At 41.8% G+C, this 27663-nt stretch overlaps 1 protein-coding gene across 4 annotated transcripts in view; it reads left to right on the top strand.

Annotated features, from left to right (window-relative positions):
- Window positions 1–909: 909 nt before the first annotated feature.
- The window catches only part of ptpra (protein tyrosine phosphatase receptor type A), a 323613-nt gene continuing 296859 nt past the window's right edge, over window positions 910–27663 (top strand). For 3 of the 4 annotated variants that reach the window (XM_048534448.2, XM_048534458.2, XM_059650277.1), the window contains exon 1: window positions 985–1465. The gene's annotated coding sequence lies outside the window, so the exon portion shown is untranslated. The other variant, XM_048534484.2, reaches the window with a different exon arrangement.

Here is a 27663-nt window from a genome sequence, read left to right as displayed (position 1 = left end):
AGAAGATAGTAACACACTTGATTAGCATTTCATCTGCTGAATGGACTTCTCTAACTTTAAATAATGTTGGTTTTGTTTTTGCTTGTGAAGATCTTGCTTTGTGCACCTTCTGTGCAGCTGTAACCTTGTACGCCTGGCCATGTCTAAGCACTCTATGATCTGCATGTCCTTGTTTTTGCTATGATCTGTCTGTACAGGTACTGTTCACAAAATAGAACTTTTCACTATAATTACATACAACCGACTACAATAAATCAAATCACTACCTTTCACGTTCTCTCCCTTCACCCTGATGCAGAGCTGCAGCAGTGTGTACCATCTATAAGATGCACTGCAGAAATTCATCAAGGCTGTTCCAACAGCACCTGACAAACACCTGGCTATTTAGAAGGAAAAGGCAGCATGGTGGGCCAAAATCCTGGAATTTCCTTACTGCAGGTGCACCCACATCCCAAGTACTGCAGCTGTTACAAACATATGAAACAGGAAAATTAAACCTCTCCAGCCTGCCCCGACAGTCAGTAAGATTATGACTGATTGGTTTATATTTTGAATTGTATCCTCTGCCAGTAACACTTCAAAAAGGCAGCTACCACACCTTCTCAGGGGCAATTACGAATGGGTTATAAATGCTGACTAACCAGCGACACTCTCCTGTAAGTGAACAAATAAAAGGTGCCAATAACACTGAACACGACAGTTCGGCCCTTCATTACCCATATTGATTTTCTGAAAGAGCAGACTCGCTCATTCACACAGCTGTTTTTTTCCTGGTTGGTCTCTAACTCTGCATCTCTTACCTCTAAGCACAGAGTTCAAATCCCTTCCAAACATTATGAATGGAATTCATTCCCTACACTTCTCCATTTTGGGGGAGGGGATGGAGGGAAAGGAGGCAAGAATATCATTGCACCTCCTCCTTTTTTCCGAATGGAGTCATTTCGATGCAATCCTTGTGGTTTGAGAATATCTTGAAGGTGAGGAAGTGCAGGGAGAAAAGAAAGTGAAAAAAATTCCTGCAGTGAATTGAAGCAACCTGACGGTGGCGTTTAAAATTAGTAGGGAGGGAAAGAAAGGAAAACAGTTTTTTTTAATGTAAAAAGAGGGAGAGACTTTTTTTTAAAAGGAAAACAACATTAGTTCTCAGTTTGCTGCCTCCTTTAGAGATTTTGCGGAGTCAGTGGGAGGGAAGAGGAGGTTGAAGCAACATGGCGGAGTGGCAGCGGTAGCGGGGGGAGAGAGAGAGAGGATCGCGAGGCGCGGCGGTTGGACGGGGATCGAGGGGAGAGGAGCGCGAGACAGAGGAGCCGTTGGGAAGTCCGGTGCGCGAGGCAGGTAGCAAGCCGCTAAGAAAGGAGTCTCTCCGCTGAGCGAGTGTGAGTGGCGGCATCTCTGGAGAAACTCCCCTCACCCGATCGGGAACCGGTTGGAGTAAAAGAAGAAGGGAAGACATTGAAGTGAAGAGGTGAATGTAGGATTTTTCCCCAATATTTTCATCATCGTTGGATTCTGTCCCCCGCTTCGTTCCATACATACCCTGCTCAATTCGTTTGCATTTTCTAGGTGTTGGAAAAAGATCGTTTTTTTATTTGTTAAATCAAAATACTCGATTTTAGTTTAGCTTTATAGTTTGACTGCATAGGTTTAATTTAACATTGGCAACTCTTGGTTTATTTAATTGCGGCGCGCATTTCTTTTTATAATTGCCGTTGGAATGTGTTTTCACCCCCACCGTGTTTTACGCGAGAAAATCCAAAGGTTTGTGTGGGCGGGCGTGGTATATATGAGGAGGCGATGGAGAATTTTTTTTAATCCTTTTTTTTCATCCTGCCATTGGCAGGGCCTCTTGATGGCTGGCGGTTTGCAGCGCATTTCAGGCCCAAGGGCCAGGTGGGCCTTTGGGAATCGTTGCAGGAGCCAAATGTCACTCAAACAGTTTTGATTTTTTTCTTTGAATATATATTACGTTTCCGAGTTTGTGCTGTGCAACCTCTGACTGCCAGCTTCATCTGTAAGAGCCGAAGTTGCCTCCCTGTAATCTTAGATAACAAAGTGTGGAGCTGGATGCTTAGATTTTTCCTAAATTAAACAAAAACCTTTTTAGTTTAATCTCACAAGGCAACGAGTTTTTTTAATTGGCTGTTCATTGCCATTCTCCAGCTCAAGCGAGTCTTGCGTTATATTTAATTTTTTGCTCTTCCACCCCAGCCCCTTTAATTTCCAAACAAATCGCTTCCAGCCATCCTTTCCTTTTAATTAGTTTCATAAGTTCTGGGATGCTACCGGCAGCTATACTTCCCCATATGCATTCCTGTCATGGTAACTACAAAACATACATTCTGAACCACGGTTTCATGACTTGAAGTTCAGTTCGCTGCACTTCCGAAAAATACATTTCTCCGTTCGCAGTTTCCTAAATCTGAATCAATCTTCTGGAACATTTTCGGTCGGATCAATTTTGTGTCCCAGTAACGTTCTGAGCAGAACTTTGTGTTGGCTTGGATGTTGAAACATTAACCACAGCCACATTCAGTGCAGTTTTTTCTCAGAATCAAGGCTAGTTGTACCGTTCATTTTAGCTGTTGTGACCTTGATTTGTTGGCTTTGATTGACTGGAATTGTCTCAATCTAATATTAAACGACAAATACATCACCACATGCCAGGAGTGTATTGAAGGAAATAACCCAGTTCACTATCTCTAAATTTGCAAGTGTTCTTCATGGGTATACAATGAAAATACACATACTTTACATGGAAATATTGTGAATATGCCAGGTAATAACCTTGAATCAAAATATGAATTTCTGTTTGGTCCCAGAATTTCAATCCTTGCCTGACACAAATTGTGATGTCATCCATTTTGAAGTTTACAACTTGGTCTTAGTTAGACTGACATTTGGCTTGCAGACTTTTATTCTACCAAATCAACTTTTTAATCTATTGACTAAATTACTCATGTTTGATCTTCGACTGCTATTGGTAGGTTTTTTTTAATGCAGGACAGTGCAACATGATAGTCTTGGTGTTTATGTTAAAACTTATTCAAGAGTTGTTTGTCATTTGTATAAATGACTTGGATGAGAATATAGGAAGCATGCTTAGTAAATTTGTGGATTACACCAAAATGGGTGGTATGTTGGACAGTGAAGATGGTTATCTAAGATTATGAAGGTATCTTGATCAGTTGGGCCAATGGGCTGAGAAGTGGCAGGAGGTGTGTAATTTCGATAAATGCGAGACGAAATGTTGCATTTCGCTAAGACGAACAAGTACAGGATTTAGTGATAATGGGAACTGCAGATGCTGGAGAATCCAAGATAATGAAATGTGAGGCTGGATGAACACAGCAGGCCCAGCAGCATCTCAGGAGCGCACAGCTCCCGAGATGCTGCTGGGCCTGCTGTGTTCATCCAGCCTCACGTTTCATTATCTAAGTACAGGATTTACATGGTTAATGGTAGGGCCGTGGGAAATGTTGTGGAACAGAGTCCTAGGGATTCAGGAACATAGTTCATTGAAAGTTACATCACAGGTAGACAAGGAGGTAGTGGCGGTATTTGGCATGCTTGCCTTCATTGCTCTATGGACATCATGTTACGATTGTACAGGATATTGGTCAGGCCACTTTTGGAGTACTGTGTTCAGTTCTGGCTGCCCTGGTATTGGAGGATATTAAATTAGAGGGTGTAGAAAAGATTTACAAGGATGTTACTGGAAATGCAGGGTTTGAGTTATAAGGAAAGGCTGGATGAGCTGGGACTTTTTCACTGGAGTGCAGGTGGTTTATAAAATCATGAGTATAGATAACGTGAAGCAATGGTGTTTTCACTATGTTAGGAGAATTCAAAACTAGGGGACATGGGGTGAGGAGAAAGATTTGAGGGGCAACTTTTTCCACACAGAATCTGGTTTGTATATGAAATGAACTGCCGGAGGAGTGGTAGTGGCAGGTACAGTTAGAATATTTAAAAGACATTGGAACATTTAAGAGGTGGCTCAGTGGTTAGCACTGTTGCCTCGCAGTGCCAGGGACCCAGGTTAATTTCCACTCTCGGGCAATTGTCTGTGTAGAGTTTGCACACTTTCCCTGTGTCTGCATGGGTTTCTGCCTACAGTCCAGAGATGTGCAGATTAGTGGATTGGCCACTCCAAATTTCCCCTACTGTCCAGGGGTGTGTAAATTGGGTGGATTAGACATGGATAAGGGTATGGGGTGAGTCTAGGTGCGATGCTGTTCAGAAGGGCGGCGTGAACTTGTTGGGCTGAATGGCCTGTCTCCACACTGTAGGGATTCTATGATAGGTATGTGGAAAGGGAAGGGTTTGGAAGGATATGGGCCAAATGCAGGCAAATGGGACCACTTCAGTTTGGAAAACTTTGTCGGCATGGAGAAGTTGGACTGAAGGATCTATTTCTGTTCTGTGTGACTATAATTCTGGAATAAATTGTTGGGAGTTGGAGCAAGTGGAGAAAGGAATTTGGGAAACGGTGAGAAGATTGGGTATGATTTGTCAGAAAACAAGTTTCTTGTTTGTGGTTCTTGCACAAATTTAAGTTCAATACAACAGTTACATTTTTGCTTTTGCGTGGTATTGTGTGCGAAGCTAGACATTCTAGTTTAACTTTCAAAAACACATGCTTCTCTGGGAGTTGTTACAGTAAATAAACTGGGTGGTTGCAATATTATCATTTAAAACAGTGGGAATTTTTTTTGTAAAATTTGTGATTTTTCACCTTTTTCAGTCTTCCTAGATCTCACTTTCTGTGGCCAGTTGTAGATGTGCTGAAACAATACTTTGTTTCTTTTAATTGCTACAGCACTTGGGGAAGCCTAGTAGGCAAGAGAGGGCTATTGTGTCATATCTTACTTTCAGATACTCTGCTATTGTATTGTGATATTTGTTTCCTTGTGAACATTGGGGAAATGATGGGGCAAAGAGGTTGGCTATCCTGCTATAGGCTATGGAGAATAATTTGAGGATTTCTGCTCCTATTACCTATACGCAGAGTAAGAAGTGTGTGGAAACAGGATTTGACTTGACCTTGATGACTTTTTGTACTTTCCTCTCTCTCCACTATGCTTCTCTAAATTACACAATGACTAGAGTAATATAGTCACTAAATGCAGTAACTGCAGGTAACTGGAAGTGGTGAGTGGAGTTCCACAGGGCTCTGTCCTTGGGCCTCTACTGTTTGTAATTTTTATTAATGACTTGGACGAGGGGATTGAAGGATGGGTCAGCAAGTTTGCAGATGACACAAAGGTCGGAGGTGTCGTTGACAGTGTAGAGGGCTGTTGTAGGCTGCAGCGGGACATTGACAGGATGCAGAGATGGGCTGAGAGGTGGCAGATGGAGTTCAACCTGGATAAATGCGAGGTGATGCATTTTGGAAGGTCGAATTTGAAAGCTGAGTACAGGATTAAGGATAGGATTCTTGGCCGCGTGGAGGAACAGAGGGATCTTGGTGTGCAGAAACAAAGATCCCTTAAAATGGCCACCCAAGTGGACAGGGTTGTTAAGAAAGCATATGGTGTTTTGGCTTTCATTAACAGGGGGATTGAGTTTAAGAGTCGTGAGATCTTGTTGCAACTCTATAAAACTTTGGTTAGACCGCACTTGGAATACTGCGTCCAGTTCTGGGCGCCCTATTATAGGAAAGATGTGGATGCTTTGGAGAGGGTTCAGAGGAGGTTTACCAGGATGCTGCCTGGACTGGAGGGCTTATCTTATGAAGAGAGGTTGACTGAGCTCGGTCTCTTTTCATTGGAGAAAAGGAGGAGGAGAGGGGACCTAATTGAGGTATACAAGATAATGAGAGGCATAGATAGAGTTGATAGCCAGAGACTATTTCCCAGGGCAGAAATGGCTAGCACAAGGGGTCATAGTTTTAAGCTAGTTGGTGGAAAGTATAGAGGGGATGTCAGAGGCAGGTTCTTTACGCAGAGAGTTGTGAGAGTGTGGAAGCAAGGTCATTGGGGTCATTTAAGAGACTGCTGGACATGTATATGGTCACAGAAATTTGAGGGTGCATACGTGAGGATCAGTGGTCGGCACAACATTGTGGGCTGAAGGGCCTGTTCTGTGCTGTACTGTTCTATGTACTGTTCTATGTTCTATGTTCCAGAATTGACTGAAGCTGCAGGAAATACATTTGTGATCATTCCCCTTGTTTTGTTGTTGCAATGTAACAATTTAAATAGTAAATGTGGAATATTTAAGTAACCTTTTCAATATATTTCTGTAACCTTTCACCTCAATCATGTCCTTTCAGACTGGAAAACCAAAGTTTCTCCACACTTTTCTCATAATTCATTTTTCTAATGCTGGTGTTGTGATTGGAATGTACAGCCTAAAGAGTGACGGATGCAGATTTGAAAGAAAATCGTGTTACAATTTGGAGGTAACAGATTTACAGGGTTATGGGAGAGGAACAAGAGTGGTCCTCTATTTATATTTCTTTGAAGGTGCTGGCACAAGCATGGTGGTGAGTGGGTGCAGGTCTGATGACTTCCCTTCTACTCTATTATTGTCAAATTATAATTTGGATCTTTTTGTCTTTGCACTTTCCCCACTGGTTGAATGACTTGCTTGTATCATGTTAACCACAACTTGAGACAATATTCAAGGTGTGGTCTGTCCAGAATGTTGTGAACAAAAAGAGAAGTTGCTGGAAAAGCTCAGCAAGTCTGGCAGCATCTGTGAAGTTAGAGTTAACGTTTCAGGTCTGGTGATCTGTCAGAACGTTGTGAAGTTTGGTGACAGTGCCTCTTCCACATATTCTACCTTTTCACGTGTTTCATAGAACGTAGAAAAGTACAGCACAGTACAGGCCCTTCGGCCCACAATGTTGTGCCGTGGAATAATCCTAACCCAAAAATAAAATAACCTAACCTACATTCCCCTCAATTCACTGCTGTCCATGTGCCTGTCCAGCAGTCGCTAGTGACTCTGCTTCCATGACTACCACTGGTAAACTATTCCATGCGCTCACAACTCTCTGGGTGAAGCATCTCCCTCTGACGTCTCCTCTATACCTTCCTCCTAGCACCTTAAAACTATGACCCCTCGTGGCAGTCAATCCTGCCCTGGGGAAAAGTCTCTGGCTATCGACTCTATCCATGCCTCTCATTACCTTGTACACCTCGATCAGGTGTTTCGGTTTGTAATCTTTTGGTTTAATTAATTGTTGCTGTACATTGTTTGGATGTCTTTATCAAGCTCTTAGGATATCTTGTGACTTTATAATTATTTCAGCATCATTTATGGAAGAGACTTTGATTACTTTATTTTCTTCCTTGAACAGTAATTCATATTTGGGATATATTTTGCCTACCATTACTCAACCTAGATGCCTCATTCTTAATTTATACCTACTAAAATGGTTTTATTCATAATTTGCTATGATCAAATCTCGTATATTTCATTGCATTTTTCATTTATAGAATTTATAGAAATTGAAAATGTAGCTGCAACACTTGACCACTGGAACACGCTACTCAGGTCCTACTTCCGCACCTTATAGTCAAAAGTTTATATTCAAACATAAAGTCTGTTTTGCACACATTTAAGCTGTTTTCTAAGTTAGTCTAAAAAAATGAATTTTAGTTCCCACGATTTTAGTTCAGCTAATGGCACTCATGTGAAACTTGAGTTTGGTTTTGGTGTGTTGTATGCTTTACAATCCAGTTTGGTTTGTTATTTGTCCAGGGATTGATTGAATTGCCCAAACATAATCATGCTAACTGGGTTAGTTTTGTACAGGTGATCTTCAGGTTCCTTGTGGCTTTTTTAGTTGTATAATTGTGTGAGAGATGCAGTTTGCTTTGTTGTATTTTAGTAACCTAAGGTTTTGATTAGATTTATTTATTGTAACAAAATACAGCGAAAAGTCTTGCATAGTGTCATCATTCTCTGGTGCCATCTGCATCTTAAAAGACAGAAAAATAAACCAAGATGTAAAGTGTAAAGGCCTACAAAAAAGAAAGTGTTCAACTTTACAGTCCATCTTGTTAACTGCTCCGTTGTGGGCCTGCTGGCTAGACATGAGGCTCCTTTGCTGTGCTGCCATTACTGGAACAAAATTGCTACTCTTCAACATCATCTTGCCTCCTCCGATGCCCTCACCACTGAGTCCTTGCTGGACCCCACCAAATCAGACACCATCGATGTTGCCAGATACCCTACTGGCCCAAACATGATCTTGTCACTGCCACAAATCTGCTTTGAGCTCACCTTGCTGATCCCAACAGGTTTTGTACTGGATTCAAACTCGTCTCTGCCACCACCTCCATGAATCTGCGTTTGATGTAGATGCTGCTGGGAACCTTAATTCACCGCAGCAGAAGCCTTGAGTTGGCTGAGTCAATAGTAAGGTGCTATTTAGAAGAACTTATCTGTACTGTTCTCTTTAGTGGACTGTATAGAACCATGAGATGTATTTTTTTAAACTGGCATTTTCTTCTCATTCAGTTGGTTAAAGGTTATTGGGAAAGGAGCTTGAGTTTTAAATTTAATTATTAGATGTAGTACTTGAATGCAGTTATAAATACAATAAATGTTGTTGCACTCGAGTAGTAAGAAGGCAGTTGCTTTTGCGTCACACATCATCAGGAGCTTAAAGTGTGCCAAAGTGTTTCATAGTTACACGAATGAGTTAATGTTCAAGTACAGACCTAGTTGCAATAAAGTCAAGTGAGCTAATGTATGCACAAAAGGCCCCAAACACAGCAAATGAGATGAATTGCCAGTCAAGCTGGTACAGTTTTGCACTTGTAGTTGTATTTTGTTTTAGTACTTAAAATGCATGAAATATATTTCAAAAAACTCATGAAAGGAGGGTGGCGGTGGGATAGGGAGAGAGAGAAACAGGTTAAGAATTGAAAGGACTAGAGGTGCTGTAAATCAAAGACAAAAATATAAATTGCTGGAAAAGCTCAGCAGATCTGAGAGCACCTGTGAAAAGAAGTTAGAGTTAATGTATCAGGTTAAGTAACCCTTCCTGAGAACCATTCTGAGGAAGGGTGACTCGACTCAAAATGTAAACTGATTTCTGTCCATAGATAGTAGGAACTGCAGATGCTGGAGCTCCAGTATCTGCAGTTCCTACTATCTCTGAAACAATTTTAACCCCACTGCAAAGCCACTTCTAAGGATGCCTGCCCTGAGGAAGTAACCCTCCACCCTCTGGAAAAATCTCAGTGGATCTCTCTCCCACTGCAACTCTCTCGTAATCTCTTCGGCCTTAACTGCTCAACCACGTCATGAGGTAAACCAAATGCTACAGCCACATCACCTTTCTTAGTATCTGCCTACAGAACCAGATCATCCCCAATGGACTACAGTCCACATTCAGGCCTTCCCAATTTTGCCCCAAATCGGACAGTGTCTGCATTCAGAACGTTGAGACCCTTCAGAAGCATTTCTCCCTGCGAATCCTGAAATAGCCACTTGCAGCAATGTGCCAGTGTCTCCAGGCACTACAATCAAGCCTACCCCAGCTCAGAGCCTTCCTCTCCCAGACCTGCAAAGGACCCCACCTGTTTTTATTCCTTGTAGGATCCACAACCTGAACTCTCCATTCTACTCTGCTTTATTGGACACTAAAACCCATAAGTACAGTAAACTTACTGGTGCCTACCACCCAAAACGGGCTTCCACCACCTCCCAAATCCCCACCCCCATCCACTACCTTCCCCCTAATGTGCCTGCTGCCATTGGCCATGTGGACACTGTCAGAGCAACCAGGGATGGCGTCACGCTCTCCGCGGTTGGTTACACCACTTCCGGGACAGCGAATGCCACCGCCACCACTTCCGAGTTCAACACCATAGAAAACACTGAGGACGCACCTTCTGTCAGCATTTCTGAAGAAGGGTCTAGGCCCGAAACGTCAGCTGTCCTGCTCCTATGATGCTACTTGGCCTGCTGTGTTCTTTCAGCTCTGCACATTCTCTCCATAGATGTCACCAGACTTGGTGACCTTTCCAAGAAAAACAGATTGCAAGGGCGATGAAGCCCACCCCTACATTGCACAAACTACAGAAAGGGAGGCTGCAATGTGAGAGGGGCAATAAGGCACAAAGAATAGAGTCAGACAGTTGGGGAGGAAGAACGGTGGCAAAGAGCATGGAGCGTACAAAGGAGGCATGGCAAGTGTAGGAAGCTGCTGTGGCAAGAGGAGGGAGGGAGCCTGCAAATGGTGACGGCGAGCATGAGGGGGCATAGCTTTAAATTGAGGGGTGAAAGATATAGGACAGATGTCAGAGGTAGTTTCTTTACTCAGAGTAGTAAGGGAGTGGAACGCTTTGCCTGCAACGGTAGTAGATTCACCAACTTTAGGTACATTTAAGTCGTCGTTGGATAAGCATATGGACGTACATGGAATAGTGTAGGTTAGATGGGCTTCAGATTGGTATGACAGGTCGGCACAACATCGAGGGCCGAAGGGCCTGTACTGTGCTGTAATGTTCTATCTATCTATCTAAAAGATGGAAAGTGCAAGGATTTTTGGAGAGGGCTGTTGCCAAGAGTAGGGAAATGTTTTAAACCTGTTAGCAAATGTTGTGCAATCACATAATTACAACTCTGGTTGGACACGCATGAGCTTTGCAAGCATAAGATCATTCTATATGGTCAGTACCCTTGGTTGAGCAGCCAAAATTATATGCTTAATATGAAACAGCCTTTGTGATCTAGAGCCTATGTATCTCGCACCTCAGTGTGCTATTCTTATTGTCTTGTGCTATCAAACTGTGTGTCTTTTTCTGAAACTTGGAAAAATAGGCCTGAACCATTTGTACATACAAGTTTGGTGTTGGAGTGGGTATTTCAAAACTTGTCTGTAATGTGACAACATTCTGATTTGGTCATTTGACTTTCAAACTCTCATATGGGTCCAAAACCATCACTTCCAGTCCTGACAGGTTTACCTCTAATTATGCTGGAAGCGTGAAATATCTTGACAGTTTGGGCAATGGATGAAATTAGCTGTTTCACAGTGCAAGTCATGTGTGTCCCTGACAGGTTTTCGATCATTTAAATAATAATGTGATGCATAAATTTTAGTACCAGTGTAATGCTAACTGTTAGGCTAAGCTTCCAAAGATTGGCGGATTGTTGAAACAGTATATTCTTTTGGCTGTTTGCAAAAAGCAATGCAATGACTGAACCCAGCATTCCTGTGCTTGTAAAACTTGGTGTCTAACATTAGCTGTGATTTAGCAATCGTACATGTGCTAAATAAACCTGAGTTTGGAAAGATATGATCTCACCGGTGCATTTTACAATTAGAATAAAACTTCCCTACTCTGTACTTCAACCTCTAGAAATAAAGGCCAACATCCTATTAAAAACCAAAAGAACTGTGGATGCTGCAAATCAGGAGCAAAAGCAAAGTTGCTGGAGAAGCTCAGCATGTCTGGCAGCATCTGTGAAGGAAAAGAAAACAGAGTTAACATCTGTTACGTCTGGTTGCACTTCCTCAGACTCTTCTGAGGAGGGGTCACTGGACCTGAAATGTTAACTGTTTTTTCTTTCCTTCACAGATGCTGCCAGACCTGCTGAGCTTCTCCAGCAACTTTGCTTTTGCTCTAACATGCTATTAACTTGCCTGATTCCCTGCTGCACCAGTGGTGGTAGCTTTGTGTTTTGTGCACACGTACCTCCGTGTCCCTTTGTGTTGCAGCTTTGTGCAGTTTTTCTCTATTTAAATACTACTTGTTCTCTTCAAGTTACAACTATTTTGTGCATTAAGCAGTTTAAGTAAATGGGTAAAAATCCAGTGCGTCTTCACAATTGATCACTTCTCTCTTTCTTGCACATTGCTGTACCAGTCCCCGCCCATCTTCACCACCTGAATTTAAAATGTGACTAGTCATCTCTTCACTGGTCACTAACCTTGTTTTTGTACGAATGGCTGCTGCAAGTCTGCTGCTTGCTTTACCTTGGGTTTCCTATCACCTGTCGTCTTTTTGGCTTGTTCAGAGGATGTCAAAAGTTCTAGTTGAATTGATCTTCACAACTGCTCGTTTGAAAAACACTAATTTATGCAAAATATTTCTGCCCTGCGAGCCAGCCAGTGTTCTATCTGTGCTGGTTTCTTGCTCCTGACACAATGAGCTCCTCATGCATACAATCTTTGAGGTGAAACCTTGTTAAATACCTTATACAAGCCTGAGTACAGACCATCATTTATCCGTGGTGCATGATACTCCTTCAAAGAGCTTCGGTAAACTCACAAAACCACTATGATGCCACCTGCCCTACCAGGAGCTGGAGTCAAGGAGCAGAGCGAGCATGGGCTGAGTCCCACAGCGGAGTGGAATGGAGCAAGCACCAGCTGAGTCACAGGGTAGCAGCAGCGGAGCTCAGACCCAGAGCAGTGGCAGTGCACATCCTGGATGGAAGTTCACACTTAGGGGCAGCATGACCTCGTGCTCTGGGGCTGGTGAGCATGGTCTGAAACTTAGTGACTTATTGGTACTCATTTACCATTCTGGACTTTTTCAAATATTCCCATGCTAATCTCTTTTTTTTTAGTCTGTAATTAACTTTAAAAGTATCTACCTAGGTCCTCTATATCTAAGATGGCACTGAAAGGTGATGTTACAAACTTTTCACTGCACTCATTTGAGTGCGCAAAACAGTAAAGACTGTTCTATTCTACCTTGAGTTTCTTTCAGCTGCCCAGTTAGATATTTTTTATGTCATCCTACTCAGCCAGACTGTATACCACTGTACCACCATCTCTGCTGCATGATTTGTAAGGTATGATGCCGAGAATTTGGCCATGCAAAGTTGTTGCTTATTTAACCTCTGAGAGCTGTCCTCATTTTTTTGTTGTCAAACCTGTGCAAAGTCCTCTGGGTGATATTGATGAGTTTGCCATAGTTGTTTCCAAATGTGGATGCCAGATGCCTCTCTGGTTTGATTAATTTCTTTCCTCTACATTTTTAGTGCCGTGATCCAACTGATGGCATGTTAGGCCATGTTAAGTGTCATCACATTGTTGGGGGTCCGGAATTGCTCATAGGCCAAGTCAAGCAAGGGTGACAGCTTTCCTTTTGTAAAGGACATCAGTGAGTCAGTTGAGTTTTTACCCTAATCTCTCCTAGGCAGCAATGTCCTTGCCCTGTGAATGAATAATAATGAAACAAATCAGAAATGGCTACTTGGTCATCATTTGACATTTAATTCCAGATTTTATTTGAGTGCAGTTACCATTGCCACCGTGTCTGCCACAGTGAGATTTGATCTCCCGATTAAAATAAAAAATGCTGGAGAAACTCAGCAGACCTGACAGCAATATGAAGAGAAACAATGTTAATGTTTCAAAACCGGTGACTCACTTCTTTGGCACTCAAGTTGAAACTATTCCCTGGTTTCCAGGGAATAGTTTTAATACAGTGCCTTAGCTGCTGCCATCTAATTGTTTTTGTCAATTAACCAAAGATTTGTTTGCCTATTTAATGGTGATAACTGTATTTCTTAAGTTAATAAGGAATTGATTTTTGATTTATTAGATTAATTTAAGGTGCATATATAGATTTTGATGGTAGCTGGTCATGGAGGTTATGTATTCTAGTTTATATAAGACAATTGAGTGAGATAAATTTGGATATCATTCACTCCAAGATATACAGTGAGTGATAATTCACAAAGCTGAAAGAGAATGACAGGTAAAGGGCTTAGAATTTAAGTTTGATTGCAATGCACACTCGTATGGCAAAACAAATTATTGGTGTAACAATGAGACTTTTTTTTTATTTGAAGCTGTTTAGTTTTCAGTAATACAATTAATTTATCCAACAAGCAGTGGGCATAATAATCAAGATGGTCATGGGTTATTGAGTTAACTAATCTCAACTGGACAGCTGCAACTGACTTAAGTGCTTGGAGGGAAACATTGATTGGGGCTACCACCTCTGACAGCCACACACTGATGCCTATTGACACTGTTTAACTGTTAGAGTGATATCTAGAGGTTCTTGTGGCACACCGATACTTTCTCTGCCTCTGAGCCAGGAGGGCAAGATTCACATTCCGCCTGCTCCAGAGGCGTGTAATAAGATTGGTGAACAGATTGATTAAAACAATGTCAAGTGAGATCTGGTGTGTGCCACTCTGAAGTGTTAAGTAGTGGACCTAATGGGTCCACATAATAGCACGCTTGCCTTTGAATGAAGTTGGTGAAATTGTACAGTCATTGTCAGGAACAACAATAAGCATTTTAATTTCCCGATCTGGTGAAAGTTTCTTTTGGGATCATTTTTGGCTCTGGTTTGGATGGCATGCCTATTGGAAGATAACACTTTGCTAATAGTTCTGCCATACCTTTCGAAAGTTGTCCAAAAATTAAATTAATGATGATGGCTGCATCATTTCCTATCGAAAGCAAATTGTTCTGCAAATCACAATCCTCTTGGCTTTGGTAGGAAGAGATATAAATTCGAGGAACAGCATTGAAACATGATGCCTTTCTACGTTACATGTCTTTTGCCTGTGTGATCCATATCCCTCTCCTCCCTATCTATTCAGCTGCATCTTAAATGCTGTAATAGTATCTGTCTCCAGTACATCATCTGGCAGCGTGTTTCAGGCCCTTACTACCTTCTGCGGGGGGGTGGGGGGGGCGGGGCAGAGACTTGAGCCTCATCTCCTTCAAACTTCAAACTTTTTCACTTCTGCCTTCACTTTATGTCCCCAAGTAGTTGACATTTCTATACTGAGAAAAAGATGCTGACTATCCATTCTATACATGCCTTTCATAATTTTGTAAAATTTTATTAGGATGCCCCTCAGCCTTCAATCGAATCCAAATAAAATTTTCCAATCTCCCTGTAGCCAGTACCCTCCAAACCAGGAATCATCCTGATAAACTGTTTCTGTACCCTCTACAAAGCCTCTACATCCTCCTTGTGGCATGGAGATCAGACATGTACAGAAGTTCTATGCACCTGCAATGTAATTAGCCAATTTTTATACTCTGTACCTCAATCAATGAAGAAAAGTGTGCCATGTGCCCTCTTGACCACGTTATCCATTTGTGTTGCCACTTTAGGAAACAGTGGGCCTGCTTATCTCGATCCCTCTGTATGTTGATGCTGTTGAAGGATTTTCCCATTTCCTCCAAATTTCCTCCTGTAATAGACCTTCCGAAATGCATCACCTTGCATTTGTCTGGATTAAACACCTTTTACCATTTCTCTGCTCAAGTCTCCAACCTGCCTAAGTTCTGCTGTATCCTCTGGCAATCCTACCTGCACCTAACTCCCTTAGCCCTTTTGTCATCAGCATACTTACTAATCAGGCAACTTACATTCTTCTCCAAATCACTGTCTGTATGTAGTGGGCCCAGCAACAATCCCTGTGGAAAATGGCTGGCCACAGATCTCCAGTCAGAACAATACTCTCCCGCTACTACGCTGTTTTCTATGATTAAGTCAATTCTGTATCCATCATACGAACTCACCGCAGATCCCGTGTGTCTTCACTTTGTGTTAGCTTTCCATGAAGCACCTCTACATTGATTGTGGTAAAGGCCGTACAGGCAACATGTACTGCTGCGTCTTCAATTATCTTTGTCACTTCCTCAAAAAAGTCAATCAAGTTTGAGACATGACCTTCCCTACACAAAATCATACTGCCTATTCTTAATAAATTGATATTTTTCCAAATGCGAGTAAGTACCATCCCGAAGAATATTCTCCAATAATTTCACTGCCACTGGCCTTAATTTTCCAGATTATCCCCGCTCTTAAATGAACGAACATCCTTGGTTATTCTCCAGTCCTCTGGGAACTCTCTTGTGATTAAAGAGGATAAAAAGATTTTTGTACAGGCCGCAACAATTTCCTCGCCTGCCGCCTCCAGCATTCTGGGACAGATCCCATCAAGTCCTGGAGGCTTATTGATCTTAATGGTTTTTAAAAGACCTAACACTTGTTAAGATATTGACATGCTCCAGAATATCAGCGTATTTCCAAGGCCCACCGTCCTCCATGCCCTTCTTTTTTTTGTGCATTCTGATGCAAAGTATTCATTAAGGACCTCACCCACTTCCTCTAGCTCCATGCATCAATTCCCTCCTTTGTCCTTGAGTGGGCCTGCCCTTTCCCTAGCTACTCTCTCGTTCCTTACGTATGAAAGGCTTTGCAAGCAGGATTAGGGAAAATCCCAATGACATTTCACGGCCCCTTTTAGCCCTCGTAATTCCTTGTTTGAGTTCTTTCCAGCTATCTTTATATTCTTTGAGGGTCTGTCCTTCAAAACCATGTTTATAGGATCAAAGGTTATGGGGAGAAAGCAGGATTAGGCTGTTGAGTTGGATGATTGGCCATGATCATGATGAATGGCAGAGTAGGCTTGAAGGGCTAAATGGCTGCCTCCTGTTCCTGTCTTGTATGTTTCTACATTTCACTGTGAGACTCCAGCAGCTCCTCAACATCCTCACTCTCCACTTCTTCAAATCGACACAATGTTTTTTGAGCTCCTTTGACAAATCAAAGCCCTGAAAAGCTTGGAAAAAATCTGGGTGAAGCTTCCGCCAGACTGCATGTGCTAACATTGCACACGTTCAGGATAAAGCCTGCAAAACAATCATGTGATGTCAAGGCATACTCTGTGCACCGACTAAATCGCATTATGGCCAATACCAGTTCATGCTCATGTTTCAGAAAAAGTGTTCCCATATTTGTCAGTCATGTTGTAGGCAATTTAAATTGGCGGAACATGCATTATAGCAGAAATGACTATTCAAAATAATGTACCTGTTTGGTAGGGGAATGGTCACGGGGGTTTCCTGCACTGCCTGCCCATGCTAGCTCAACATCCTGGTGGTCACCCAACTCTTCTTGGTCTATGTAGCCCTTTCTGGTGGTGTGACTGGCTTGCTAAATTCGCTAATCATGACATTCCCTGGCCTCATTGGAGTTCCATTTCAGCGTGTGCTCCATTGTAACAAATCAGAAGTTGCAGCTGAACACACCACCTGCTTCTGTTGTCAGCATAGACAGTGGAAGTGTCCCTGATTTCCTGAATACCGCAGGAGAGCATTTCTTGGGACCTAGGTCTCCTGCCACTGTGAACCTTATTAACTTAATCAACCTTTATCAACTATAGACAATAATCCAGGAATTTATTACACAACTTGCCCCAGTCATCACCAAACTCTGGTGTCTCCTGCTGTCTCTTCGTAGCAGACTACAACTACAAAAAATATTTTATCTCTTTCCAGACATTACTCACTTGGTCTGCAAACCTTGTTCTTGAGCAGCCAAGCCCCTGTCTCTCTTTGAGCTTGGAAGTCACATGCCGGGTTATAGTCCAACAGGTTTATTTGAAATCACCAAGCTTTTGAAGCAGTTCCCTAAAAGTTGTGATTTCAAATAAAGCTGTTGGACTGTAACCTGGTGTCCGTCACTTTTGACCTTGCCCATCCCAGTATAACACCTGCACCCCTCCATCATGGCCTTGTTGAGTTATGACATCATGTCCAGAGCTCCACCCCTAGATTCAGCTGTGCATTCGTTCTGATGAACCTTGCTGCTCAGGTATTTATCTTGCTGCCACTGTTCATCACCAGGTTTGCTTGCCTTTGCTATGTTGCTGCTTCCACTGATCTTTTTGCAGCCCCTACTTCTCTATTTATTCTGTTGCTGTTCACCCCAGGTTTGAACAGATTGGTTGACTTGAAAATATTTGTTAAAATAGAAATTGTTCCATCATTGCTTATGGCTGGTGTTGGCAACCTGAAGCTAAGAACCATCGAAGCTGCTGACCTTGATCAATTGAACCCATTTTTTTCAACAACAAATTTTCAAATATTATCTCAAATGCTTCTGTCTTTAATAAAGGGTAGTGGATATCTAAAAATCTGTTTATAATAGATGTTTTTACATCCAAAACTTGTGAAATGTGTATTTGTAAAAATATGCAATTCTATCAGACTTGCTTAGAACAAGTTACAGTTACATAGGTTGGCCAAGCAAGATGATGTCTTACATCATTGCATTAATGACTAAATGATCATCACTTGAGTTGCTTGCAGGTGTCTGGTAATTAAGTAGCAAATAGTTTGTGGTTTTTTCAAACTTTGAACACTGCTCATGTAAAAGTATCATTGAATTAACAGTAAGAACTGCTGATGCTGGAATGAGAGATAACTGAAGAGCTGGAGGAGCACAGCGGGCAAGGTAGCATCAGAAGAGCAGGAAAGTCGACATTTTGGGTTGGGATCCTTCTGTTCTATCTCATTGAATTAACAGCTACTTTTTACAATTGTGCACTCTTTCATTGAGAGGAATGCATGAATATTTCTGCCAGTAAAAGGCAGTTGTATTGAAATACATTAGTATGTCTGTCATTTCGTAATTATTGGAATTTGAGTCACATTGTGGCTCCTCAGATGTTCCTTTTTGACTAATCAAAACAAATGCCTATACTTTGTTAGTAAGATTGTTCAACAATGCCTTGGTCTTTGTTGGGCATAAAATGCATTTCTTGCGGCAGGAACGATGTGGAAGCTTTGGAGATGGTGCAAAAAAACTTTACCATAATGTTGCCTAGATCGAATTGTATTAGCTGTACGCAGAGGCTGGTCAAATTTGGACTGTTTTCACTACAGTGTTGAAGGCTAAAAGATGACCTGATAGAAATGTGTAAAATTGAGAGGCACGGATAGTGGAATCTTTTTCCTAGGGTGGAAATGTCAAATACTAGGGGACGTAGGTTCAAGGTGAGGGGTAAGAAGTTTGTTTCTGACAAATTTTTATACAGAGGGTGGTAGGTGCTGCCAGGAGAAGTGGTTTCAGTAGATATGTTAGCAAAGTTAAGGAATCGTTTAGACATGAATAGGCAGGGAATGAAGCTATACAGACCATGTGCAAGCAAATGTGATTAGTTTAGAGTGGCATCGCGCATGGCATTGACATGGTCGGCTGAAGAGCCTGTTCTATGGATCTGGATGTGAGTTTGCTCGCTGAGCTGGAAGGTTAGTTTTCAGACGTTTCGTCACCATTCTAGGTAGCATCATCAGTGAGCCTCCGACGGAGCGCTGGTGTCATGTCCCGCTTTCTATTTATCTGGTTAGGTTTCCTCGGGCTGGTGATGTCATTTCCTGTTCTTTTTCTCAGGGGATGGTAGATTGATTTGGAGCCAATGTGTTTGTTGATGGAGTTCCGGTTGGAATGCCATGCTTCTAGGAATTCTCGTGCGTGTCTCTGTTTGGCTTGTCCTAGGATGGACGTGTTGTCCCAATCAAAGTGGTGTCCTTCCTCATCTGTATGTAAGGATACGAGTGATAGTGGGTCATGTCGTTTTGTGGCTAGTTGATGTTCATGTATCCTGGTGGCTAGCTTTCTGCCAGTTTGTCTTAGAAGCATGGCATTCCAACTGGAACTCCATCAACAAACACATTGGCTCCAAATCAATGTGTTTGTTGATGGAGTTCCAGTTGGAATGCCATGCTTCTAAGACAAACTGGCAGAAAGCTAGCCACCAGGATACATGAACATCAACTAGCCACAAAACGACATGACCCACTATCACTCGTATCCTTACATACAGATGAGGAAGGACACCACTTTGATTGGGACAACACGTCCATCCTAGGACAAGCCAAACAGAGACACGCACGAGAATTCCTATAAGCATGGCATTCCAACCGGAACTCCATCAACAAACACATTGGCTCCAAATCAATCTACCATCCCCTGAGAAAAAGAACAGGAAATGACATCACCAGCCCGAGGAAACCTAACCAGATAAATAGAAAGCGGGACATGACACCAGCGCTCCGTCGGAGGCTCACTGATGATGCTACCTAGAATGGTGATGAAACGTCTGAAAACTAACCCTCCGGCTCAGTGAGCAAACTCCCATCCAGAACCTCAACCTGAGCTACAAATCTTCTCAAAACTCGCTAGCCTGTTCTATGTTCTAAAGTGCACAAAGATAGATGCATGAAGGTGAAGAAGCTGAATCTCATTAACTGGGATATACTGCCCTTAAATCTCTGCAAATCCAATATTACATTGAGTCATTTGTACAATTGTATCGATTGTTTAAAAAGAAACTCTTGACCTTAACTTTTATTATTAAATTGTCAGTATCAATGAATCTACAATTTGATGTATGTTCATGAGTCATTAAAGCTGGCAGGACCGGTGGGGAGAGCTGTTAATAAAGTATTCCACATTCTAGCTTTTGTAATTAGGGCCGCAGTACAAGAGTAGAAAGATTATGCTGAACTTATACATGTACTGGTTAGACTTCCAGTAAAATATTGTATATAGTTCTGAGTGTCACACTGTCAGAAGGATAAGAGTTCAGAAGAATTTTACAAAAAAAAATTATTTCAGAGATGAGACACCTCATTCTGAGGATAGAATGGAAAAGTTGGGACAGCTTCTGTAGAGCGGAGAAGGCTAAGAGGAGGTTTGATAGAGTACGTTTGGATAAACCGCTCCCCCTTATAAACAGCATGAACCAAAGGGCACAATTTAAGGCATTTTCCAAAAGAAGCAAGTGTGAGGTGAGAAATAAAAATTCTTTCACAGCGAGTGGTAAGGGTCTGCCCTGCCTGGAAGTATATAAGAGGCATTCAAGAGGCTATTAGATGCCTCTTTAAATAGAGGCAGTAAGCAAGGTTCCAGAGAAGAGAAAAGGCAGGACTTTGGCGTAAAGCCAAAATGCTCAATGGGATGAATGGCTTCTTTTTACACCATAACAATTCTGTGATAATGTGAAGGCTAAGTTTGCTGACACGAAGGAGCTTTGACAGTATGCTGTTAAGGAGACACTTGCTCATATGTTCGTAAATGAGATTTATTGATAAGTTTCTGTATGTATGCCTTTAGAACATGCTGTGAGAACTAGGAGCAGGAATAGGCAATTTAGCCCCTTGAGCCTGCTCTACCATTTGATACAATTTTGCCAATCTCATCTCTGCCATAACTCCACAACTCTTCAATCCATTACCAATTTTAAAAAAAGTCTATCATCTCTTTAAATTATTCGATGTCCTGGCATCATATTTGGGACCCTTTAACAGAAGTAATTTCTCCTCTATTGTAAATCTGCTACTCCTTATCCTAAAACTATGCCCATATGTTCTTGATTGCCCACGTGAGGAAATGTCCTTTCTACTTCTACTTTGTCAATCTTATTATCTTGTATACCTCAATTAGATATTCACTTATTCTCCTCAACTGCAGAGAGTACAGGCCTAAATAGCTCAACCTCTCCATCTCTGGAATCAATCCAGTGAACCTCTTCTGAACTGCCTCCAGTGCAACTGCATCCCCCCTCAAATAAGGGGATCAAAACTATTTGTAGTACTGTGGTTGGGCTCACTAATGCTTTGTACAGTTGTCGCAACACTTCCCAACTTTTATACTGTATTCCTTTTGCAATAAGTGCCAACATTACAGTGATAAACAGATGCGTGGGTAAGATCTCCTTGCCATTATAGAAATGGGATGAGCAAAACTAGGAACTGAATGTTTGTTTTTTTAAAAAAAAATTCCGTTGATTAGAAAGGACAGACTGGAAAATATTGGAAGTGGAGCTGTGCTGATTATAAGGGATGGGATCACTAATATATGTCAGTATACATTAGGGTGAATTTGAGTGGAAGAACCAACTTAGGTAGAGCTAAGAAACAGCAAAAGACAGCAGACGTTGATTGTAATTATTTGTAAGCTGCTAAACAGTAGTGTTAGTGTGGAGAATGCCATTAATGAGGAGATGAGAGAAGCATATAAGATGGGCAATACAGTTATCATGAGTGACTGCCTTCTGTCTGTAGATGAATATACTAGTTTAACACTAAAACTGTGTTATGGTTTCTAGAATGGTGTGTTGTGAACCCACCAAGAAAGCCTTTGAGAACATTCTGCATGGTAGACTAAGTAGTAAAGTTGCATCACATGGGATTCAGGGTGCGCTTGCTAATTGGACACACAATTGACTTTACCTTAGACACAGTGTGGTGATGGAGGATTGTTTTTTGGACTGGAGACATGTCACTAGCGGCGTTCCACAGAGATTGGTGCTGTGTCCACTTTTGTCATTTATATAAATGATTTGGATGAGAATATAGGAAGCATGGTTTGTACATTTGCAGATGGCATCGGAATTGGTGGTGTAGTGGACAGTGAAGAAGCTTATCTAAGATTACAAAGCCATCTTAATCAATTGGGTCAGTGGGCTGAGGAGTGGCAGATGGAGTTTAATTTGACTCCATGTGAGGTATTGCATTTCAGTAAAACAAACTAGGATGGGACTTATACAGATAATGGTAGGGTTCTGGGTAGTGTTGCAGAACAGACACCTTGGGGTTCAGGTGCCTCATCGTACTTTGAAAGTTGCGTCACAGGTTGGCAGGGTGGTAAAGAGGGCATTCAGCATGCTTGCCTTCATTGTTCAGATCTTTGAGCATAAGATTTAGGATGTCATATTGAGGTTGTACATAATGTTGGTGAGGCCTGTTCTGGAGTACGATGCACAGCTGCGGACCATAAGACATAGGAGTGGAAGTAAGGCCATTTGGCCCATCGAGTCCACTCTGCCATTTAATCATGGCTGATGGGCATTTCAACTCCACTTCCCTGCAATGTCCCCGTAGCCCTTGATTTCTTGTGACATCAAGAATTTATTGATCTCTGCCTTGAAGACATTTAACGTCCCTGCCTCCACTGTGCTTTGTGACAATGAATTCCACAAGCCCACCACTCTCTGGCTGAAGAAATGTCTCCACATTTCCGTTTTAGATTTACCCCCTCTATTTCTAAGGCTGTGCCCACGGGTCCTAGTCTCCCCGCCTAATGGAAACAACTTCCCAGCGTCCACCCTTTCTAAGCCATGCATTATCTTGTAAGTTTCTATTCGATCTCCCCTCAACCTTCTAAACTCTAATGAAGACAATCCCGGGATCCTTAGCCGTTCATCGTACGCTAAACCTACCATTCCAGGGATCATGCGTGTGAATCTCCACTGGACATGCTCCAGTGCTAATATCACCCTATTATAGGAAGGATATTATTAAACTGGAAAGTGTTCGGAAAAGACTTACCTGTATGTTGCCAGGAATGGAATGTTTGAGTTGTAAAAATAGACTGGGATTTCTTTTGTGATCAGAGATAATGAGAACTGCAGATGCTAGAGAATCTGAGATAGCAAAGTGTGGAGCTGGATGAACACAGCAGGCCAAGCAGCATCTAAGTGCTCCTAAGATACTGCTTGGCCTGCTGTGTTCATCCAGCTCCACACTTTGCTTTCTGGGATTTCTTTTCACTGGAGGCCGAGAGATGACTTTACAGAAATGTATTAAATCATGAATAAAAACAAAGCTGCTCTAAAAACTCAGCAGGCCTGGCAGCATCTGTGAAGGAAAAAACAGACTGAATGTTTTGGACCAGTGACCCCTCCTTAGAACTGATCATTGTGTATAAAATCATGATAGATGTAGGTAAGGTGAATAGCAAAGGCCTTTCCCCTCAGGTGAGGGAGTTCAAAACTGGGGGTATATTTTTAAAGTGGGAAGAGAAAGATTTAAGAAGGATATGAGGAACAACTTTTTTGACACTGGTTGTTGTGTGGAATGGACTGCTAGAGAAAGTGGTGGATGCAGATACAATTCCAAAAAGTATGCAAATAGGGAAGGTCTGGAGAGATGTGGACCAAATAGAGGCAGGTAGGACTAGTTTAGTTTGAGAACACATTCAGTGTGGACAAATTGGGTTGAAGGATTAGTTTCCATGCTGCATGACCCTGACTCTAAAAGAAGATATGCTATTTTATATGTAGTGTTTTATAATGTAAAAGTGCTAATTAATAATCTTGTAAAAGAACCTTTTCAGGTGAGTGACCATTTCTTGGAAAAATAATCTGAAACAAGGGTGTTAAATGTAAAGATTGGAAATTATGAAAGCACAAAGCACAAATTGAAGTGGATTGGGAAAATGCATAAAGCAGAGCTGCATGTTGACAATGGATACTCTCTTTAAAGAGCCATTATTTGATTTACGGTAACTGTACACTCCTTCATGGTGCAAGAACTCAGCGGTCAGTTAGTCATGACTAACAAAGGAAGTTCAGGGTTATATAAAATTTTAAAAATGCCTAAAAGGTTGCCAAAAGTAGTTCAGAAGTTTTTAGAAAATGGTACAGAAGGACCAAGAAAATGAGAAAAGGAAGAATAGAATATGAATGCAATCTAGCTTAAAAAAAAACTGACTAAAAGCTTCTACAGATATGTAATAAATGGCATTTGATTTACTGTAACATCTATTTTGTTAAAAAAAATTGTGATAAGTATTGTATAGTGTCACCACCATCTGTCATCATCTACCATCTTTAAAATGCAAAAATAAACCAAAACACAGAATATAAAAGGCAGGGAAATATGGAAAAAGTGTTCAACTTTACAGTCCTTCTTAAGTGCACAGCTTTGGGCCTGGTGGCCAGGCATGTTTCTTGTACGCTGTACTGCCACTGCAGGAAGAAAAGTCACCAGTCTACAGTGCTATCTCGCCACCACTTGAGTCCTGATTTTATCTCGCAAATGCAGACACCACAGATGCCACCAGTATCGTACTGGCCCAAACACTACTCTACTGTTGTTAGTCTGGGTCTATTTTGCTGATGCACCCAAGCCATGTACTGGGCCCAAACTCTCCTCCACTGTCCCCTCCGTGAATCTGCGCTGGACACAGATGCCACTGGGAATGCAAACTCTCGTCCACCGCAGCAGCTATAAATTGGTGCGCAGACCACCGCCATGACTAAGCTCTTCAACAAAAGGCTGTACTAAATTGCTCATTGTGTTCACGGAAGTGTAACGTAGGTGGGTTAACCGTGGGAATTGCTGGGTTATGGGGATAGGGTGGTCTGGATCAGATGCAGTTCAGATGGCCACTGTGGACTTGATAGGTCGGATGGCCTGCTTTCAAATTGCAGGGATTCTATAGAATATAGTGTAGAAAATTGTTCAGCAATTGTGCAGCCTCTGCTATCAAACAACAGGCTGAGAAGAGCTCAGATTGTGGACAGTTGAAGAGACTGATAGTAGTGCATCCTGACATGCCTTACTCACAGCCAGCCCTCCCTTCACCCCATCACTGACCAAATAAGTCCCTGTCTGAAGTGGTGTCACTGCCTCCTGATGCGAAGACTTTAGGTAACCTTATCCATTCCTGAGGCAATGTATATTTCAGTATCTATATTTTAACCTCTTGCTCAAACTTCAAAAATTTTCTGTAGATGTGTTAGCCCTGCATCATTCTGGTATTCAGCCTCCCACACGCTGCAACCTTGATATGCCAAATGTTTTGCCATCTATTGTGAGCTCTAATTATTTATTTACAATGTTCACTTAATATTCCATAAAAAGTAATATAAATAAGTTGACCACGAATGGTATACTTTGTAGAATTTCAAGTTAAAGTTGACCTATCTACTTACCAGATACTCACCAAACAGCTATCTCCTTTCCCTGTAGCAGGACAAGAGCCAATTTATACAGTGCAGCAAGAATTGAAAAGCAGAAACAAAAAGAAACCAACACCTTCCATTCATCCTTTCCTGAACTCCGTCGTCACTAAACTCGAAGTTGCACTCAAGTACATTGTTTGCATTAATTTTTCTTTGGCTGCATTGAAGAACCCTGTATTTTTGAGTCAGTTAAACCAGGCTCAGAGAAACTAATTTTAAACAGTTAGATAATTAAATTTCAGCTGTTACAGCAGCTTGTTTGCCCTGTATGAGTTGCAAGAATGAAAACGGAATCAAGTTGTACAGCACTTTGTAGTTAATGCTAATTATAGACTGCATTAAAAATGTAAGAACGAAATGAACAGCATTCAGCAGATTCTTTCTGGACTTGGTAGTCGTCTTTGAGGGATAGAAAGTAATGCCTCCAACTTGTTTCAACTGTTGTTTTTGTTGAGCTGTGTCAAAAAGCAGGTGGCAGCTTTAATTTGCCCTCATTCTGATGTGGCACACTGCTCCAGTCACGTTGGGAATTGTGGCATGCTTGTGAAAGAACACTCATGAAACTTTCTTCAGATGTAATCAATAAGGCACACCAAAGAAAATGGTACAGGATCTCTTGTATGACAAGCAATAGTACCTTTTGGTAGAATGCACTGCAACAAGCAAAAAATCAGATCTAAGCTCTGTAGTGCAGTCACATTTAGCAACGTGTGGTGATGGACAATTAATCATCCGACTAGAGGATGGTGTTTTGTAAACAGCTACACAGTTAGTGATGAGAGAGCTGAACAAATTTGTGCAAGAACAAGGCTGAAGCATTTGCAATGATTTTCAGCCAGGCCTTTTCCTGTGGTTCCCAGCATCACAGGTGTCAGTCTTCAGCTAATTTGATTTACTCCATGTGATATCAAGAAATGAAGGAAGGATCTGGACACTGAAGGCTACAGACAATGTTCCAGCATGTAATGTAACAATTTTGCTTCAAAACACACTGCTATTTGCAAAGTTGTTCCAGCATAGCTGCACCATTGGAATGGCAATGTGGAAAATTATCTCGGTATATCCTGTCCATGAAAAGTGGGATAAGTCCAGCTAAACCAATAACCACTATATAAGTGTACTCCGGATTATTGGTGAAATGGTAGAATGTAGAATGATCAAGCAGCACCTGCTCATCATTAACCTGCTCACTGATAGTTAGTTTGGGTTCTCACAGGGCAACACTGCTGATGGCCTTATTATGTCTTTGCCCAAAAATGGGCAAAAGATTTGAATTCCAAAGATGAATTGAGAGGGACAGCCTTTCACATCAAGGAAACATTTGACACTGTGTGCATCAAGGAACTCCAGCAAGACTGCAATAATTAGAAATTGGACTATTACTCTGCTGGTTGGAATCATAGCTGACACATGGGAAGAAGGTTGTGGTTGTTGCAAGTCAGCCATCTTCGCTCCAGGGCATCTTTTCAAGAGTTTGTCAAGATGGTATATTATGTTCAATCATTGCTGCTTGTTCAATGGCCTTTCCCCACTTCTGACCTAATAATGGAGGGTATTTGTTCATTGTTCTTGACGACTCAGATACTGAAGTTTTTGATGCCCGTGTGAGTCAATACTTGGGCACCGTCCAGGCTCAGGCTGGGCCTAAAAGGAAGCAACATTTGTGCCACAAAATTGCCAAAGAGTGGTCATTTCCCAATGAGAAAATGTTGACCATCTTTCCATGACAGCCAATGGCATTACCATTTGCTGAATCTCCCACTACCAATATCCTGGGAGTTAACGTTGACTGGACTGGAAAGTCATAGATTCATAGAAAAGTATAGCACAGTACAGGCCCTTCGGCCCACGATGTTGTGCCGTGCAATAATCCTAATCCAAAAATAAAATAACCTAACCTACATTCCCCCTAATTCACTGCTTTCCATGTGCATGTCCAGCAGTCGCTTAAATGTGACTAATGACTCTTCTCCCACGACTACCACTGGCAAAGCATTCCATGTACTCAACTCTCTGGGTGAAGAACGTCCCTCTGACATCTCCTCTGTACCTTCCTCCTAACACCTTAAAACTATGACCTCTCGTGGCAGTCAATCCTGCCCTGGGGGAAAGTCTCTGGCTATAGACTCTATCCATGCCTCTCATTACCTTGTACACCTCGATCAGGTC

This window comes from Stegostoma tigrinum, chromosome 1, assembly GCF_030684315.1.
Source record: "Stegostoma tigrinum isolate sSteTig4 chromosome 1, sSteTig4.hap1, whole genome shotgun sequence".
Taxonomy (NCBI): domain Eukaryota; kingdom Metazoa; phylum Chordata; class Chondrichthyes; order Orectolobiformes; family Stegostomatidae; genus Stegostoma; species Stegostoma tigrinum.
This window is presented reverse-complemented; position numbering and strand designations above follow the sequence as displayed.